This window comes from Phocoena sinus, chromosome 11 (assembly GCF_008692025.1).
Source record: "Phocoena sinus isolate mPhoSin1 chromosome 11, mPhoSin1.pri, whole genome shotgun sequence".
In the NCBI taxonomy this organism is placed as follows: domain Eukaryota; kingdom Metazoa; phylum Chordata; class Mammalia; order Artiodactyla; family Phocoenidae; genus Phocoena; species Phocoena sinus.
In genome coordinates, this window is record NC_045773.1 from 17,931,677 (window position 1) to 17,948,909 (window position 17,233).

Below are 17,233 nucleotides of genomic sequence, written 5' to 3' on the forward strand. Positions count from 1 at the left end.
ACCAATATTTTACTCTCTTGATCCTCTCTCTTTGTCTTCTATTTCATTACTCTTTGCTTTTATTTATGTCATTTTATTCGTTCTGTTTTGGGAAATCTGTTATGCTGTTTTTTCTGACTTCTTATGTAGATGCTTAACTGGTTAACTCTGGACCTTTCTTCATTTAAGTCTATAAACTTTCCTCCAAATACCTGCTTTGTATGCATCTTCAAGGTTGTGAAATATACTGAATTTTCATTATTATTCTATTCCAAAATTTTCTGATTTTACTCAGGAAATGTTTAGAAGTGTGTTTCTCCAAGTGTATGGGGTTTTTATGTAATGTCTTTATTACTGATTTCTAACTTCATTGCACTTCTGTCAGAGAATTTAATTTGTTGAGATTAATTTTATGCCTAGCATGATCATTTTCTTAAATTTTGAAGCTTGAAAGTAAGGTTTATGCTCTGATTGTTAGCTGCTAATTTGTATGTCTGTCTATTGTTGAAGCTTGTCAGTTGGGCTGTTTACGTTTTTATATCCTTAATGATTTATTTTGTCTAATTTTGTTAATTTTGTCTAATTTTTGTTTATTTTGTTTAATCTATCAATTTTTGGATTGCAAGGTGTGTGAAAGTCTCTTACTGTATTAGTGAACTTGTCAATTTCTTCTTGTCGACCTGTGGTCAGTTTTTACTTTATGATTTGAGGCATGTTATTTGGTGCTAGTAGTTTACAGTAACTAATATTTTGTCTCCCAGTTATAGCTCCCTGGAGAACTGCAGTGTTTATTATATAGTGGTCTTCTTTTATCACTGATAATGCTTTTTTGCCTTACAATCTATTTTGTCTGATACTAATATGGAGATCCCAGCTTTCTTTTGGTTAATATTTGCCTGGCATATTTTCTTTATGTCCTCGGAGGAGTTAATTTTTGGGAACATTGTTTCAATAAACTTTCGATGACTGGTTTCAGATTGAAAGATAACTACAAAATCTTACATTTTTTTGTATACTGAACATTTGATATAAAGCTGTGATGGATCAGTAATTTGGGAACCAGTTTAGATGTTTTGGGGGTTTCTGGTCTTACTGTTAGGTACGTTGTCCTGTCTGGGTTCCCTGATTCAAGCGTGTCTGTCTCTGACACCCCACTCCACACTGGATCAATCCAGCAGGTCTTTTTAATTTGTCCTATATAACTTCTTTCACTTAAATTCCTCTTTTTGCTGTCACTGCCTTTCCTTTAATTCAGGCTTGTATTTTCTCATTTCCTGCCAGAGTGTCCCCTATGTTTTTCCTTGCCCCCAGAGTCTCACTCCCTGTCTTGTTTTCTTCCAACAACAATGCCAGTCCTGTCATCCTGAAATGCCATTTTGCTCATGGCTGTCCTGCTCAGCAGTTCTCCACAATTCCCCCTGCCAAGGTTAAGAGCCTAAATGATGCCTGAGCCGGGTTCAAGACCCCTTGGGTCCTCGTCCTCATCTTTCCTACTTCTTCCCTCACTCCTGCTGATTGCGCACCCTCCCTCCCTCCTTCCAGATACACTCAGCATTTCCCAAATTTGCCAAGAGCTTCAGCCCTTCGTTGCCTTTGTACGTTCCATTTTCTCTACCAGAAACGTTACATTTTGCCTGAAGCTTTCTCTAATGACACCAACAAAGTCATCTCTCCATTGTAAGGCTTGAAGCTGATGATGGCATCACTTGTCTTGGTGATGATCATTGTAATCCAGTCAGTCGTAGAGTTGAGATGTCTGGCAAAATCTCCTCCTTTGCCAGCCTTTACTTTGTGGGTCAGTTCCCTGTGCACTGTCGACACTATGTGATTTCTAGTCCTTGGCACGAGGCACTTGGCATGTCTGGAGACTGACTGATGGAGGAGGGGACTGGTTCTACTCTGAAGCACCTTAGATTGTTTGAAAGTTCTCCTTTGAATTGGACTGAAATCTACTTTTTTTCTCATTAGTTTTAATTCCGGACCCATATGGAATAATTCCTTTCTCTCTTCAAATACCTGTTTTTATCTGTCTAGGGGATTGCTATCGCATTCCTTCTGAGTCTTCTCCATCAGCCTCTTCTGCCTTTAAATGATTCTTACAGGTCCAGAATTTCTACTTCTTTGCCCTTCCTGGTCTCTCTCTCTCTCTTTGTTTAATATTTACTTAGTTATTGATTATTTATTTTGGCTTCACTGGGTCTTAGTTGCGGCATGCGAACCCTTAGTTGCGGCATGCGAACTCTTAGTTGCGGCATGCGAGCTCTTAGTTGCGGCATGCTTGCGAGATCTAGTTCCCCGACCAGGGACTGAACCCGGCCCCCCTGCATTGGGAGTGCAGAGTCTTACCCACTGGACCACCAGGGACGTCCCCCTTTATGATCTCTTTTTAAAAGGCAAATTGTACTTTGTCAGTGCCTCCCCTCTCCTTTTTGGGGTCAATACCCTTTTAAAGTATCCTCCAGGTTAAATATAATCCTCCAGGTTTGGCCAGAAAGTAGAAAGGAGCCGTCACTCTCATTTTTTATCACCATTTCTGTATTAATGTGGTCTGGGAGCTCATCTACTTATATTGGAAACCTCAACACACTCCTTATTCCTAGTTTACCATTAACCAAAACCCTTAAGATTTTTGTCTCAGATGTTGTTGAATTAATTATAATTTGTCTTAGACGTTGCTTAATTATTTACAATTATAATTTCTCATGTGTCAGCTATTGAGAACTTTGTATCTGTTCCCTGGTTTTTACCCTGTTGAATTTGGTTTTGTCCCATGCACCTGCTTTAACCTTTTTGGAACTAGCATCTATCATCCCAGCTATTTCCTGATCTTTTTACTTTTGTAACACTCTTTGTGAACTTGACTCCTGAAATCCAATAAGTAATCATTTTTGGAGCAGCTTCTGTATGCGAAGCACAAGATGAGGGACCCGGGAACTGAAGAGGAATTAGTAAGGCTTATGCCCTTAAGGAATTAGAATGAATGTTTTATGTTTTCACCTAAGACAGTGAATACACGTTGAATGAAGAAGTCTGGTGTCAAAACTTTTTACTCGTCCACTAGGTCCCTTCCTTCAGGTTGAAATTAATCTTACCTGTAAGGTCAAATGTGAATCCAGTCAGCTTTATAACCGTACACCCCATGTTCTGTATTTCACCCGTAAGGAAGCCACAGGAGACTGTCATATGCCTTCCTAAAACCCAGGCACAATCTTTGCCCAGGGCTCACAGGCTGAGGCCAGTCCAAGGGATGGCATCCATTTTTGTGAACCCATGCCAGCTCCTGGGGACACCACTTCATCTCCTAATGCGCACAGTTCATGGGTTTTGAGTTCACGGTCTGCAGTTTCATCACTTTCCTTCTTCACCGTCTGAAAGATAAGCAAGATGCATTTGCCTCTTCCCTGTCTTCTGTGTGGATGTTGGAGGCTAGAAACATTGTTCTTAGCCCCTCTCCAGTTTGTTCTGTGATCAGCAAAATGCCTTTTCTGTTAGTATTAATCTGTGTCACAGTTTTTGCCTTCCATAATGATAGTTGTAATTTTATGGTACTTCCTGGCCCTTTTTCTCTTTTCTTCATCATTCTCTTTTTATTGAACAGACAGCCCTTGGCCAAATTGACAGAAAAGCAAACTCCTTCTCCTTGGGACTTCTGAGATATAGTCTGGTCCAAATGAAGCCCTGATCATTCTGTCATCTTAAGCCATGGTCCACAAAGCCAAATCCTGTTTTTGATTTGAAAAGGTTGAGGTCGAAAACTTGTCCCTTGCCATTAGAAATGTAGAGAGGCCATCGAGTATCATGGTTAAACGGTTATGGGAGCCAGTGGGCCACTTGGCTGGCTTCAGATCTGTATGGCCTTGGACAGGTCATTTAAACTTTCTGTGCCTCAGCTATCCACAAAATTGGTAGAATTAGGCAAATTAGATGAGCTGACACACGCAGTATGCTTAGAGCACATTAGCACAGACTAAGTAGTCAATTAATGGCTTGCAAACAACACAGTTCCTCCATTGATGCATTGCTTGTTTAACAATGCCATTGGCTGAATCCGGCAATTGGTCCATGATAATAATAGTAGCTTACTGCATGCCAGGCATTGTGTTGAGTGCTTTATATTCATCATGTCTCTTAATCTCATAGGTTTTATATGATTTGGGTTATGTCCCCATTTTATTATGGCCCCAGGTTACAGGTACGGAAACGGAGGCTCAAAGAGATGAAGAAACCCAGGCCTGCTTGTCAGAACCTGAGCTCCTAACCACCTTGCTGTGGTCAGTCATTCCCCTGTCATCTCCCAGAACATTAACCCACCCTCTCTGTTAACACTGCATGCTCTGTCTCTGTTGACGAAGTTCCAGTGTGGTTTCTATTAATGAGCATTTAGTCTTGCTGGGGAAAAAACATATGTAAATGGCAGAATTAGTGGATTACGGAGAGAATCCGCCTCATTGCCAGTGATACAGCGGGTGATACAGCCGTAAGAAAGATATTGATTCAGGGACTTCCCTGGTGGTCCAGTGTTTGAGAATCCGCCTTCCAGCGCAGGGGACCTGGGTTTGATCCCTAGTCAGGGAACTAAGATTCCACATGCCACAGGGCAACTAAGCCTGCACACCACAACTAGAGAGCCCGCGTGCCGCAACTAAGATCCAATGCAGCCAAAAATAAATAAAATAAAATAAAATAAAAGGTATTGATTAAGAGAAGAGGGAACTTGGCGTGGTCTACAGGGCTGAGTGGAGTACGGGGCTTGACCTGGGAACTAAAGATGGGTGGGGTCTGACCAGGCACAGAGAGAAAGGAGGGAGGTTTGCAAGGCAGGGACACAACTTGAGGCAAATCCGCGAAGTTAAAACAGTTGTGCTGGGAGTGAGAGCAGTGGTGAACTGGTCGCGCTGGTGGAGCGGGAATGTGCTGGGGTATATAGAATATGTTAGAGAATTGGGGAGATGCAGTTATGTCTGCAGCATGTACGAGTTGCAAGCTGGTGGCCCTTGGGTCACTATTGGTTCTCAGTGAGTTTTCTAAAACTTCGAATTGGTTGTCAGCACTTAAAAACCGGATTTTATGTCGAAGTCTGGATTTACAGCTGCTCTGGAGCTAACGGAGAAGTTCTGGCAGTTGCTGAGCCCACGTCCCCGCTTGTTGACAACTGGCCAGAGCTGAGGCCAGCTGTCTCCCCTGTACGGGACAAGGGTGCCCCATTCTGCACAGACCCCCGCCCCTTCCATGCGACTCCATCTGCCTGACTGGTGAGGGCAGCAGAGTTTGTGATCTTGGCCTCTTGGATACGGGCTCTGAGACTGGCTCAGAGGACCCTGTCCTTTCTTCCTTTCAAACTGCAGGCTCCATGAGAGCAGGATCCAGGCTTTGCTTGGGCACTGCTGCGCTGCTCGGGCTAGAGAAACACCCTGCAGATCTCGGGCCCTCAATCAATGTGGCACATGGGTGGCAGCAGTGACCACGTTACAGTGGGCTCAGTTTCCGAAGCCGAACACAGACGGATGAGGTGCACAGCAGTCAACCGGGTGGCTCATTTTAAGCCCTGTTTTTAAAAAGGCAAACTGTGGATGACCCTTAAGCAGCAAATAGGCCACTTATGAAGTCGAGACTGGTCTACGTGTGTGTCAAGGAGAAAACTGCTGGTTGTGCTTTGCTCTGTTTCCAGCCCCATTCCTGGACCCGGGGAGGTACGCTCTTATTCTCTTCTTCGGACACACACTAAACAACAGGAGTGGAAAATACATCAGGAAGACCTAAGGCACATGCTTATTGGCTTCATTCAGCAGGAACAGCAGCACGACCGAGAGCACAGCCAGAGGTCCCCGCTCTGTGCGATTTCACAAATCCTGTAAAACCCTAGTTGCTTTTCACTAGGGACGTGATCTTTCCTCCTGGCTGCGGATGGCAGCTCTCTGCCACGGCTCAGTTTAGCCCGGGTTCTTGTTCTGTTTATTTCTTTCTTTCCCTTTCTTCTGCACGTGGTGTTCCTCTGGGCTCCGTCTGCAGTCACCTTGCCATGGGAGCCCCGGAAAAGAATAAAGTCCACCTGCCTCTCCGCCCCCCCCCCCACCCCGGGCTTGGCTCCAGAAAATCAAAGCCGAGCAGAGGCAGCTCTTCTCCGCCTGCAGCAGGGTCAGCGATTTGTGTATTGTTTTCCGTGTCAGCTTATCTCTGCCGATTTCTTGTGTTTGTGAGCAAGGGGAGGAAGTGCCGCATCGCCATGGCTGCCTTTTTCAACAGGTGGGAGCCGCAGCTGCGATCAAAGCCCAGCCCCGCGCTCCCCGCCGACAGCCGTCCCTGCTTTTTTGTCAAGTGTTCCTGGTGGGGCTGGATTCATCCCTTTGGAGTGAGGTGGCTCCAAGAAAAAGCTTACCCGGATACCCCTACGAGGAGCGAAAGGAGAAAAGCCCTTACGTCTCTCGCCCCACGTGGGAAGCTTTTTGATCACATCGTTTGACTCTAACCATAATTAAGCTTTTGCATCCAGTTCTCGTAGGAACACGAAATGCTGTTCAGCCAGCAGGTTGGGTACTCACAGCCCTCTAACTGGGGGTTTCAGTTGTGCTGTGTATTCCTGTATTTAGTCACACGATATTTTGGAGCCACTTTTTCATTCTTATTTTTAGTAATCAGTAATTTTCGTGGATAGTAATTTGGGTCTGATTGGACATCTTGGCAACTCTTCAGTTCTCATTATAGCAGAGCTTTCGCCTGTATGTCTTGATACTAAAGTGAACATAGAATTCTTAAGCGATGTCCAACAAACTAATTTTTGAGAGTCATGGTCACTACCTTAAAATAGAGAATAAATTTTAGTTCCCATCCTGATACAAGTATCCTAGAAGGCTTAATTTGCGTAAATGTTTTGCCAAGGGTTGGATCCCCCAACACAGGAAAGGTTCTTTAGGCTTAATTTGCGTAAATGTTTTGCCAAGGGTTGGATCCCCCAACATAGGAAAGCTTCTTTAGGCTTAATTTGCGTAAATGTTTTGCCAAGGGTTGGATCCCCCAACATAGGAAAGGTTCTTCAGGCTTAACTTGCGTAAATGTTTTGCCAAGGGTTGGATCCCCCAACGTAGGAGAGGTTCTTCAGACTTAATTTGCGTAAATGTTTTGCCAAGGGTTGGATCCCCCAACATAGGAAAGGTTCTTCAGGCTTAATTTGCGTAAATGTTTTGCCGAGGGTTGGATCCCCCAACATAGGAAAGGTTCTTCAGTGATTCTCCTGGCTAGTGTGGTCTTCCAGCCTCTTGTTTCACTTAGGTAATAAGCCCTGTGAGTACCCAGATGGTGTCACTGCTTCGGTGGGAGCTAGCACACAGCAGGTTGCGTGTTAGAAGCCCTGGCCATCCCCCGGATTTACCCTCTGGCATCAGGCCCATGTTGGCCTGTGAGCACTGGTGAAGTATAGAGAGTCATTCATACCTGCTTAGCCCATGTGACTGAGGAAAGGATCACACGGGCTCACGCATATGAAAGCAGTTCAGAACCCTCCAGTCTGGTGCCTGTGTGGACTATTAGTGCTCCGGGCTGTGGTAGCCCTGTACTCTTAGCTTTGTCTAGGCCTCGTCTTTGTCACAGGAAATTAGGGCTTTCGATTCGATCTTGTTAGTCGAATTTTGTATACATAGCCACGTGAGGCTATTTTGGTGGAGATTAATTTAAATAAAATAAGATTTAGGATTCAGTTCCTCAGTCACGCTGGACGTTTCAAGTGCTCAGTTACCACATGTGTCTTGTGGCTACCACGTTAGATAGCACAGATCTAAAGCATTTCCATCTTCACGCAAAGCTCTGCCAGACAGCCCTGGGCTCAGTTATCTATCAGGTTCCCTCCAGCCTGCGTTTGTGTAGACTTCAACAGAGTGGCTTGCTCAGTTCTTAAAGGAGAATTAATTGTGCCTTTAATGCCCCATCCTCCACCCGCACCAGGGGCGTGGATCTGCTGTAATCTTTGCCCTTGTTTCCCTGGTGGCTCAGCATGAGGCCTTCCTATGGCATCTTTCACAGTTTCTTAGTAGAGAAAACTTAGCTGTAGAAAGATACATTCTTGAGCCCTTAAGTAATTTTATCTAGCTTATATTTATAGTATGAAATACTATAAAATTCTGGCTTGGCCAGAAGTTTTCTCCTCTTTTACTAAACCTCTGGGTCTTCCTTTTTAGAAACAAGATAGCCTGTTGTCATTTTCCTTGAACGTGGGACAGCACAGATTGGGTATCAGGCTCAGGTGAGTGGAAGGTAGGAGAAGCAGTTTTCTAGGCATGGATACAAGATCTGGAGATTAGAGACAGCTACGTGGGAATTGACATCCACATGGCTTTTAGGCTGGGAGCAGGGGTTGGATGTGAGTATTGTACCAAGTTCAGTGGGCTGGAGGTTCAAGCCAGGAAGAAATGGACTAAGTAAAAAGCAAGAATAAAGCCAGGTCTCACACTTTAGGCTATTCGATGTATTTGGTCCCTTATGTCACCTTTCAGTGAGGTCTTCTCTAAACACGTAAAAAATTGAATCCCCTCTGTCCTTAGCACTCCTGGGCCACTTTTCAGCTGTGTTTTTTCCATAGCAGTTATGCCATCTAGCACACTGTATTTACTTAGTTTCTGTTCGTTGTCTATCTTTTCCTAAACAAGAGTATAAGCTCCGTGAGCATGAGGGTCCTTATCTGTTTTGCTCAGTGCTTAGTCACATAGTACTTTCGGTAGATATTGAATGAATGAATGAATGAATGAGAAATGCGTCTGCCGTGTTGTTTCAGTGAGACCTGGAGGTAGAGGTTACTTGTGGGAGAGGCCCATACTGGAGGTAAGGAAGCAATCGGAGGAGGGCAGGGCGGGGCTAGGGCAGGCCCGGGTGGGGTCTAACCGGGCTGGAGAGGGAGTGGGGGAGGAGCAGGCTTCTGGAGCCTGGCCTTGGGAGAGATCTCTGCAGAGGTTGAAGATTTTGTGCAAGAAAGCAGCTGATCCCAGCTTTGTAGAATCGGTGCTGGGAGATGAGATGGTTCTGAGAACGAGCCTCAGGATCAAGCGGGCTTAGAAGAAAGGCCACAGAGAGAACTCTTGAGCCAAAGGGCCATTAGAGAAGGGCTCCTCGCACCTTGACCTGGAGCCCAGGTGGCTGAGTGGCTGCAAGCTGAAGCTTCAGAGCTGACCCAGGAGCGGGGGAGAGCCTCGTGCCAGTCCCATCCTGCCAGCTGTTTGGTCAGATTGAGTCAGCGATGCTGAGAGCTGTATAGCGTAAGGTGGTCATAATCATCACTCCGACACGGTCACGGCTGTCTGAAGCAGTGCTTCTCAGACTTCACTGAGCATACAGGTCCCCTGGGAGCTTATTAAAATTGCAGATCCTGATTCAGGGGTCTGGGATAGGCCCTGGGGTTTTGCAGTTCTCACAGGTTCTGAGGTGATACTGCTTCTGCTGTCCAGGGACTCCACTTTAAGTAGCAGGGCTTTATTAAGGAGAGGAACGAAATATGCGTCATTGATATCAGTTACCTTTATTAAGACTATTTGAAAATTCTCCTTGGATAGGCTAGGGACTGTCACTTAAGGATGTTCCGATAGACAAATGCTTTTCACTGTAGTTGAACTCAAGTAGTTTTGGGGAGAACATAAGCGACCATTAAGAAAATTGGCCTTCCCCGATTTTGATTTTCTGTAGATGAACGCTTGTCAGCACTGTTGTCCAGTGTGGCTTTCAAATCCAAGGCTTCCTAAGGCAGTTCTTGAAAGTCCAAGCCTGAGCAGACTTTTACGTCCATAGCCTACATGCGAGAGGTGGTTGTACCCAGCAGGGTGTGGTGTGTGTGCTGAGCTGCTGACCAGCTGGTCTTGACAGGCGCCTGGATCGGGGTTAGAAGTCTGCTCTTGTGCGTAGCAAATGGACTTGAGGACATGGGGAGGGGGAAGGGGAAGCTGGGACGAAGTGAGGGAGTGGCATGGACATATAGGACATATATACACTACCAAATGTAAAATAGATAGCTAGTGGGAAGCAGCTGCATAGCACAGGGAGATCAGCTCGGTGCTTTGTGACCACCTAGAGGGGTGGGATAGGGAGGGTGGGAGGGAGATGCAAGAGGGAGGGGATATGGGGATACGTGTATATGTATAGTTGATTCACTTTGTTGTACAGCGGCAACTAACACAACAATGTAAAGTAATTATACTCCAAAAAAGATGTTTTAAAAAAAAAAACTAATGGAATTTGACCTGTGTGTTGTGAACCTGCTTTGCAATGGTAACTCCTTTATCCTTTCCATTTTCTCCCTTCTGCAATGAGGATGTCTTTTCTACACCTGTCCAACCATTATATTTTGCAACAGATAACTTGTTTTTTAGTTTCACAGGTCTGTGGACAGAGAGGAATTTACCCCAGGATGGAGCATACCCAGAGACTCACCTAAACCTGATTGAGATGAGGTTTAGATGAGATTTTGGACCTAGAATTGATGTTGGAATGGATTGAGACCTTGGGGATGTTGAGACGGGTGAATGTATATTGCATGTGGGACAGCCATGAATTGGGGTGGCTAGAAGACAGGCTGTACTGGGTTGGATAGTGCCCCCCCAGTTCATATCCTTCTCAGAACCCTAGAATGTGACTTCATCTGGAAATAGGGTTGTCGTAGATATAAATTATTGTTAAGATGGGGTCATATTGGTGTAGGATGGACCCTTAATCCAATATGACTGGTATTCTTATGAGGAGAAGAGACACAGAGACACATCCAGAGGGAAGACAGACAGACACACAGAGAGAATGGCAGGTGGTGACAGAAGCAGAGTTTAAGAGTGATGTCTCTATAAGCCATGGATTCCTGGCAACACCTGAAGCTAAGAGATAGGCATGGAAGAGATTCTCCCTTCTGAGCCCTCAGAAGGAAGCAGCCCTCCTGATACCTTGATTTTGGACTTCTAGCCTCTAGAGCTGTAAGAGGATAAATTTCTGCTGTTTGAAGCCACCCAGTTTGTGGTAGTTTGTTATGACAGTCACTGGAAACTAATACAGGGAGTTTTTGGAAAATTATTCTAATGGTCTAATGGACTAGGTGTTGTTTTTCATAATCCAGCCCCAAAGAATGGTATTAAGTCAAGTTGAAAATAGGATGAAAAATTATTTCATTGGCCCAAACTCCATATGGCATAAATGACTCTTTTTTTTTAACATTTTTATTGGAGTATAATTGCTTTACAATGGTGTGTTAGTTTCTGTTTTATAACAAAGTGAATCAGTTTTATATATATATATATATCCCCATGTCCCCTCCCTCTTGCCTCTCCCTCCCACCCTCCCTATCCCACCCCTCTAGGTGGTCACAAAGCACCGAGCTGATCTCCCTGTGCTATGCAGCTGCTTCCCACTAGCTGTCTATTTTATATTTGGTAGTGTATATATGTCCTATATGTCCATGCTACTCTCACACTTCGTCCCAGCTTCCCCGTGTCCTCAAGTCCATTCTCTACGTCTGCGTCTTTATTCCTGTCCTGCCCGTAGGTTCAGAATCTTTTTTTTTTTTTTAGATTCCGTATATATGTGTTAGCATACGGTATTTTCTTTCTGACTTACTTCACTCTGTATGACAGACTCTAGGTCCATCCACCTCACTACAAATAACTCAATTTTGTTACTTTTTATGGCTGAGTAATAGTCCATTGTATATATGTGCCACATCTTCTTTATCCATTCATCTGTCGATGGACACTTAGGTTGCTTCCATGAATGACTCTTATCTTGTAGTATTTTCTGTATGTCAGATGACGTACAGAATCGGTAATTTCTTGTTCAGAGAGATCCGTTGTTTGTGTTGATGGCTGAGATGGAAATGTTTTTACTCTTAGAGAGTAAGGACAGGCTGTATTCCTCTGTGCATCAATTGCTGTTTGTCTTTCATGGCACTTTTCAGAGCAGAGTTTCACTAGCAACTTCTACCTAAAGCTAATGCATTACCTTTTATTTAGATCAGGTTGCATAAATGTATTTGGGGCAGAGGAGTTTGAAGTTTGGAACTGGTTCTTTTCAGTAGAGAAGAATTATGGTTAGACGTCATTATCATCATTGCCTTTTAAAAAGAAAGTTGATATACTGTTCGTTCCCAGAAAGAACCCGAGTGTGTGTTTGTGTGTGTGTCTGTGCTTTGAAATTAGAAGGCCAAGTCAGCGTATTCCATCGTCATCCAGTATGAAATGTGTCTGGAGTGGCCTCGCTGGAGTCATGTCCCACGTTATCAGTTGCTGGCTCTAGTGTCAGTATGTCATGCCTGGCAGGTTAGCAGGGTTTGGCAGAGGAAATGAAACCTAGTCAGTTACTACAAGATTTATAGTAGGCTTGCTATTGCAGGAAGTGGTGAAAAGTTGATTGATAGTTTGAGACAAAACTCTACAGCAAGAAACAGGATGTATGCTTTCTATTTATACCTAGTTTTCTTTTTCCTGCATTTCAGGGCTCCTTTTGCACTTTGTTTTGGCTGTTTCATAAGGCTAAGGTTCCCTTTATTTTTTTCCCCCTAAATTCAGTTGCCAAATATAAAATAATTGAGGAAATTTTATATCAGCTTAGCCACAGTAAAGGCATATACCCTCAGCTGTTACTGTTACTCTTTCATGGCAGTTGGATTTACTGTAACTTGTCAGAAGGCAGTCTTTAATTAAAAAAAAAATTCCTCCAGATAGGATTTTATTTCACATCTATAAACAGAATGGCAGGGTTTTGGGTTTTTTTAAAGCTACATGGCAGGATTACATTTCCAAAAATTTTCTAAGAAAAACCTGTGTTGAGTATAATTCTATTAAAATACGACATTAGTACGATCTATCATGTGTCTTTTAAATGCTGAATCTCTTCACTCTGTAATTAATACATCTTAACAGGTAGGAGTTCTTCACTTAGATATAAAATATATACTATAAGTACAACTAGTAACTCAGCGTATGTGTTCATTGAGTATATCCACATGTACCTGGTTTTTGTAAGCATTCTAGTTAACTAATAATGTCACTTGACAAGGCTTTTTGACACGACCTAGCCTGGTCTGTTTTGAGTGTGACAGTGAAAAACCACTAACTGTGTTAAATGAGGTGTTTTCTGAAATGGAAAGGCCATTACAGAGTTAGATTCTAGAATTTACAAGGAGTGGCAGAGTTAGAACCAACTCCAATTGTGCCAGTGCTTGAAAGAACAAAGAGGCTACTCTTTCATGGCTTAATTTTTTTCTCCAAAGGAATAATTTCCTTTTCTGTGAACAGTGACTGCTAAGTTATCTGTGTAAAATGATTGAATAGAAACAAACCCAACTTTCATTCCTCAGGCTGTTGGGTCATATTCTACACCAATGATATTTTGAACATTTTAATTAGTTTTTTATCCCAGCATTCTTTGAGAGGTCAAAATGCTTCTTCTGTAAAGTTTCTATATGAAGTTTAATATCGACTTGGGAAACTAGACAGCTTGAGGTAGTAAAAGTGGGATAATAAGAAATAGAGGGACTTCCCTGGTGGTGCAGTGGTTAAGAATCCGCCTGCCAATGCAGGGGATACGGATTCGAGCCCTGGTCTGGGAAGATCCCACATGCTGCAGAGCAACTAAGCCCATGCGCCACAACTACTGAAGCCCGCGTGCCTAGAGCCCATGCTCCGCAACAAGAGAAGCCACCGCAATGAGAAGCCCGCGCACCACAGCAGAGAGTAGACCCCACTCACCGCAACTAGAGAAAGCCCGTGCACAGCAGCAAAGACCCAACGCAGCCAAAAATAAAATAAATTTATTTAAAAAAAAAGAGAGAGAGATGAATCAGGGTGGCAAGGAATAAAAAAAAGAAACATATAATCCATTTTTTACACACATTATATAAATGGGTCATCTTAAACATAATACAGTGCTAAAAGTGAGAAACAAACTTTTCTCTGAAGCATAAAAAGTCATCTCGGCTGGTAAGAGGCACGAGTTTCTGTTTGGGTCCTGGGCCTCATCCTTGCCACTTTCCTGCCTGTTAGAGTTGACACTTTTTAGTCCCAGCATTGTGAGGGATGCTTTCTGAAAAGAGCCAAGATGACAGGTAGGGAGCTTTGAAATTCCAAATTCATGCTCTTATAAGTGACAGATGTAATATTATAGTAGACAATAACAAAGATACACATAGTTTTAACTTGAGTAGATATATCTACTGTATTCATGAATAGCCACAAAAATAATTCACATTTTTTCCCCTGGGATTCTACAACCTCTGTAGGTAAAGCTTAAATGTATACTCCATTTAAGATTGCTGAGCTAAAGGGACCAGTCCTAGTTTCTCTGGAGAATTCTGGGCCTTAGGCAAGTCAGAACTTGCTCCTTTGAGGTGTTGAGTGGTATCACATTGGGAAGGAATCAAGAATGTGGGCTTAAGAAGAGAAGCTTTTCCGAGCCTGAGAATTCCTGGGAGCCCCTGTAGCGGGGAAGAGAGAGTGCGGGAGCTCAGAGGCCTGGGCTTCCCGTCCTAACTGCCCCTCATCAGCGGGGTGAACTTCAGCTGGTCTCTTAACCTCTCCAAGCTTCTGTTTCACCACGTGTCACGTGGGGATAAAAATGAAGCTGATTCATAGGCTTGTCGTTAGGAGCCAGCGCAATGAGACATTTGTGGAGCGCCGTCCTTCATGTATTGTTGAAAGTGTTTATCGTGGCTCTTAAACATGTGAGGTGTGTGCTTACTGAAGTGTGAAGGCTTTTATTTCAGATTTTTATTTTGCATATGATAATTTAATGTGAGGCATTGTCTCCTTGCCCAAGTTCATGGCTCTTTATCTCTTAAAGCTGTGTGTCATTACCCAGAGAGGACCTTTTTCAGTGAGAAAGATGGCAGTGAACTAGTCCTGAGGCTGGCAGGGCCTTGCAGTAAGGAGGGTTTAAACTGGTCCAACTGGCTCTCACCAGATCCGTGGCCACTGGTAGCCAAGGTTTCAAAATATACGGTGGGCATCACCTACAGCTGTCTTGGACATGGATGTAGATTATACTGCAATCATCTTATTTCATAACTGTGTTTTTAAAGATGTCTCAAACCCACCAGGGTTCACTCAGAGTTATAGCCCTTTGGGAATCATTCACCACCTCTAGTAGATCTCATCCCAGTTTTCCTCTCTATCCCGGACCGTCTTTCCTTTTCTAAGCTCTGGCAATCCCAGCACCGATACATGGGGTTTTCCTCATTTAAGAGAAAGTTGTGCATCCATGACGGCCATTGGCCTTGTCCTACCCTCCCTTGGACACTGACTGCAGTGGAAGCTTCGGGTCCTGGTTACACTTGTGGAGGGCCGGGGGCGGGGCGCGGAAGCTCATGGTTAACGTTAAGTATTTTGAATCAAAGGGGTCTCCGGTACATCCAGGCACTTAGATGAAAGTCCCCAAGTCCCCATCTATCACTTAAGCCCTATTGAAATGAAGCCTCATTTCCCCAGTTTTATGGGATGGACTTGGCTTTGACAAATGAATTCATCCTGTGAACTCACCGCATCCAGTTTGTCTCAAGGCACTCACTTAATCTTTGGAGCTAGGGAAACCCAGAAGACATGTCACTCAGTGCCACTTTTTTCCACTTGTCACACCAGATTTTCCTCTATGGAACAGCAAAGATATCGTTTTTGGAGAACTGCAGTATGCTTTACACGTTGCTTCAGAAACAGAACTACTAAAATGAATCCAGGTTAATGAAAAAGTTTATCTGTTCAGTATAATGTCATGTTATAAATGTAGCAAAAATATCCTCTGAAATAGCATGAGATGGTTTTCTGCTAAAAATGAAAAGCACTCCATGTCGCTCTCTGACTGCTGTTTTTTTTTCATTTTTAGTTAAAAAATTTGAATAGGTATTCCATTCACATAGGTTTAAAAATGAACGATAGTGTTTGGTTCAGCAGCACAGATACTTAAATTGGAACAATACAGAGAAGATTAGCATGGCCCCTGTGCAAGGATGACATGTAGATTTGTGAAGTGTTCCATATTTTTATATTGTGTGATATTGCTTATATGTGGAATCTAAAAAAAGGGTACAAATGAAGTTATTTACAAAACAGAAATAGAGTCACAGATGTAGAAAACAAAGTTATGGTTAACAAGGGGGAAGCAGGGGAAGGGATAAATTGGGAGATTGGGATTGACATATACACACTACCATATATAAAATAGATAACTAATAAGGACCTGCTGTATAGCACAGGGAACTCTACTCAATACTCTCTAACGACCTATATGGGAAAAGAATCTAAAAAAGAGTGGATATATGTATATGTATAACTGATTCACTGTGCTGTACAGCAGAAACTAAACACAGCATTGTAAATCAACTATACTCTATGAAAATTTTAAAAATAAGACCCAGTATGCGGTGACAAGTCTCCCTCTCACCATCATCTTCCATCTTTCCAGCTCCTGCAGTGCCCCCTCCACATAAATATTAGTGTTTTCTGTAGCTCTCCAGAGTTCATGGATAAGTGTACAAGCAAATAAAATACGTTTTTATGTCTTTCCTTTGTTGTGTGTGTTTAACATAGAAGGCAGCATACACATATGGCAGGCCTTTTGTTGTTACACAACATATCTGGGTTAGCCCCTGGAGAGCCTCATCTGTTTACATAGCTGTAGACTTTTCCTTCGTGGGGATATGCCATAGCCGTATGCCACGTTGATGGACATTTGGGTGTTTCTTACTTTGGAGTATTAGAAACAGTGCCACAGTAAATAGTACCTTGGGTCTGTGTCGTGTAGCTTACGTGTTTAATTTCCAGATGCGGGTTTGCTTGGGTCAAGGGTATGTTACGTTTTCAGTTTTGAAAGGTATTGCCAGGTTCTCCTTCATCGGGACTGGAGCTGTTAACTCTCTCACCAGCAGTGTATGAAAGCGCCTTTCCTCCACAGCCTTGCTGGCAGTGTTACCAAACGTTTGGATTTTTGCCAATCTGATAAATGAAAAATATATCTCAGCACGACTTTAATTTGTATTTCTCTTATTTGACTGAAGTTGTTGAACATCTTTTCACATATTTAAGAGCCATTTGTATTCCTTTGTATGGGAATTGTCTGCTTGTGTCTTTTGCCCATTTTCCTGATGGATTATCATTTGCATTTTTAAGAACTCTGTTAGGGGAACTAGGCCTTGTTTTGTGATATGAATTGCAAATATTTTTCTCAATTTTCCATTAGCCTTTTGACTTTTCTTATAATTTTTTTTTCCTTTTGCCCTACAGAACTTGTTGATTTTTATTAGTTGAATTTATCA

At 43.1% G+C, this 17,233-nt stretch overlaps 1 protein-coding gene and 1 non-coding gene across 2 annotated transcripts in view; both read left to right on the top strand.

Moving 5' to 3' along the window:
• The window catches only part of SHQ1 (SHQ1, H/ACA ribonucleoprotein assembly factor), a 90,121-nt gene that overhangs the window by 71,368 nt on the left and 1,520 nt on the right, over positions 1-17,233 (top strand).
• Positions 15,857-15,963, top strand: LOC116762995. Its single transcript, XR_004352412.1, has one exon. It is a non-coding gene; the product is annotated as a U6 spliceosomal RNA (small nuclear RNA).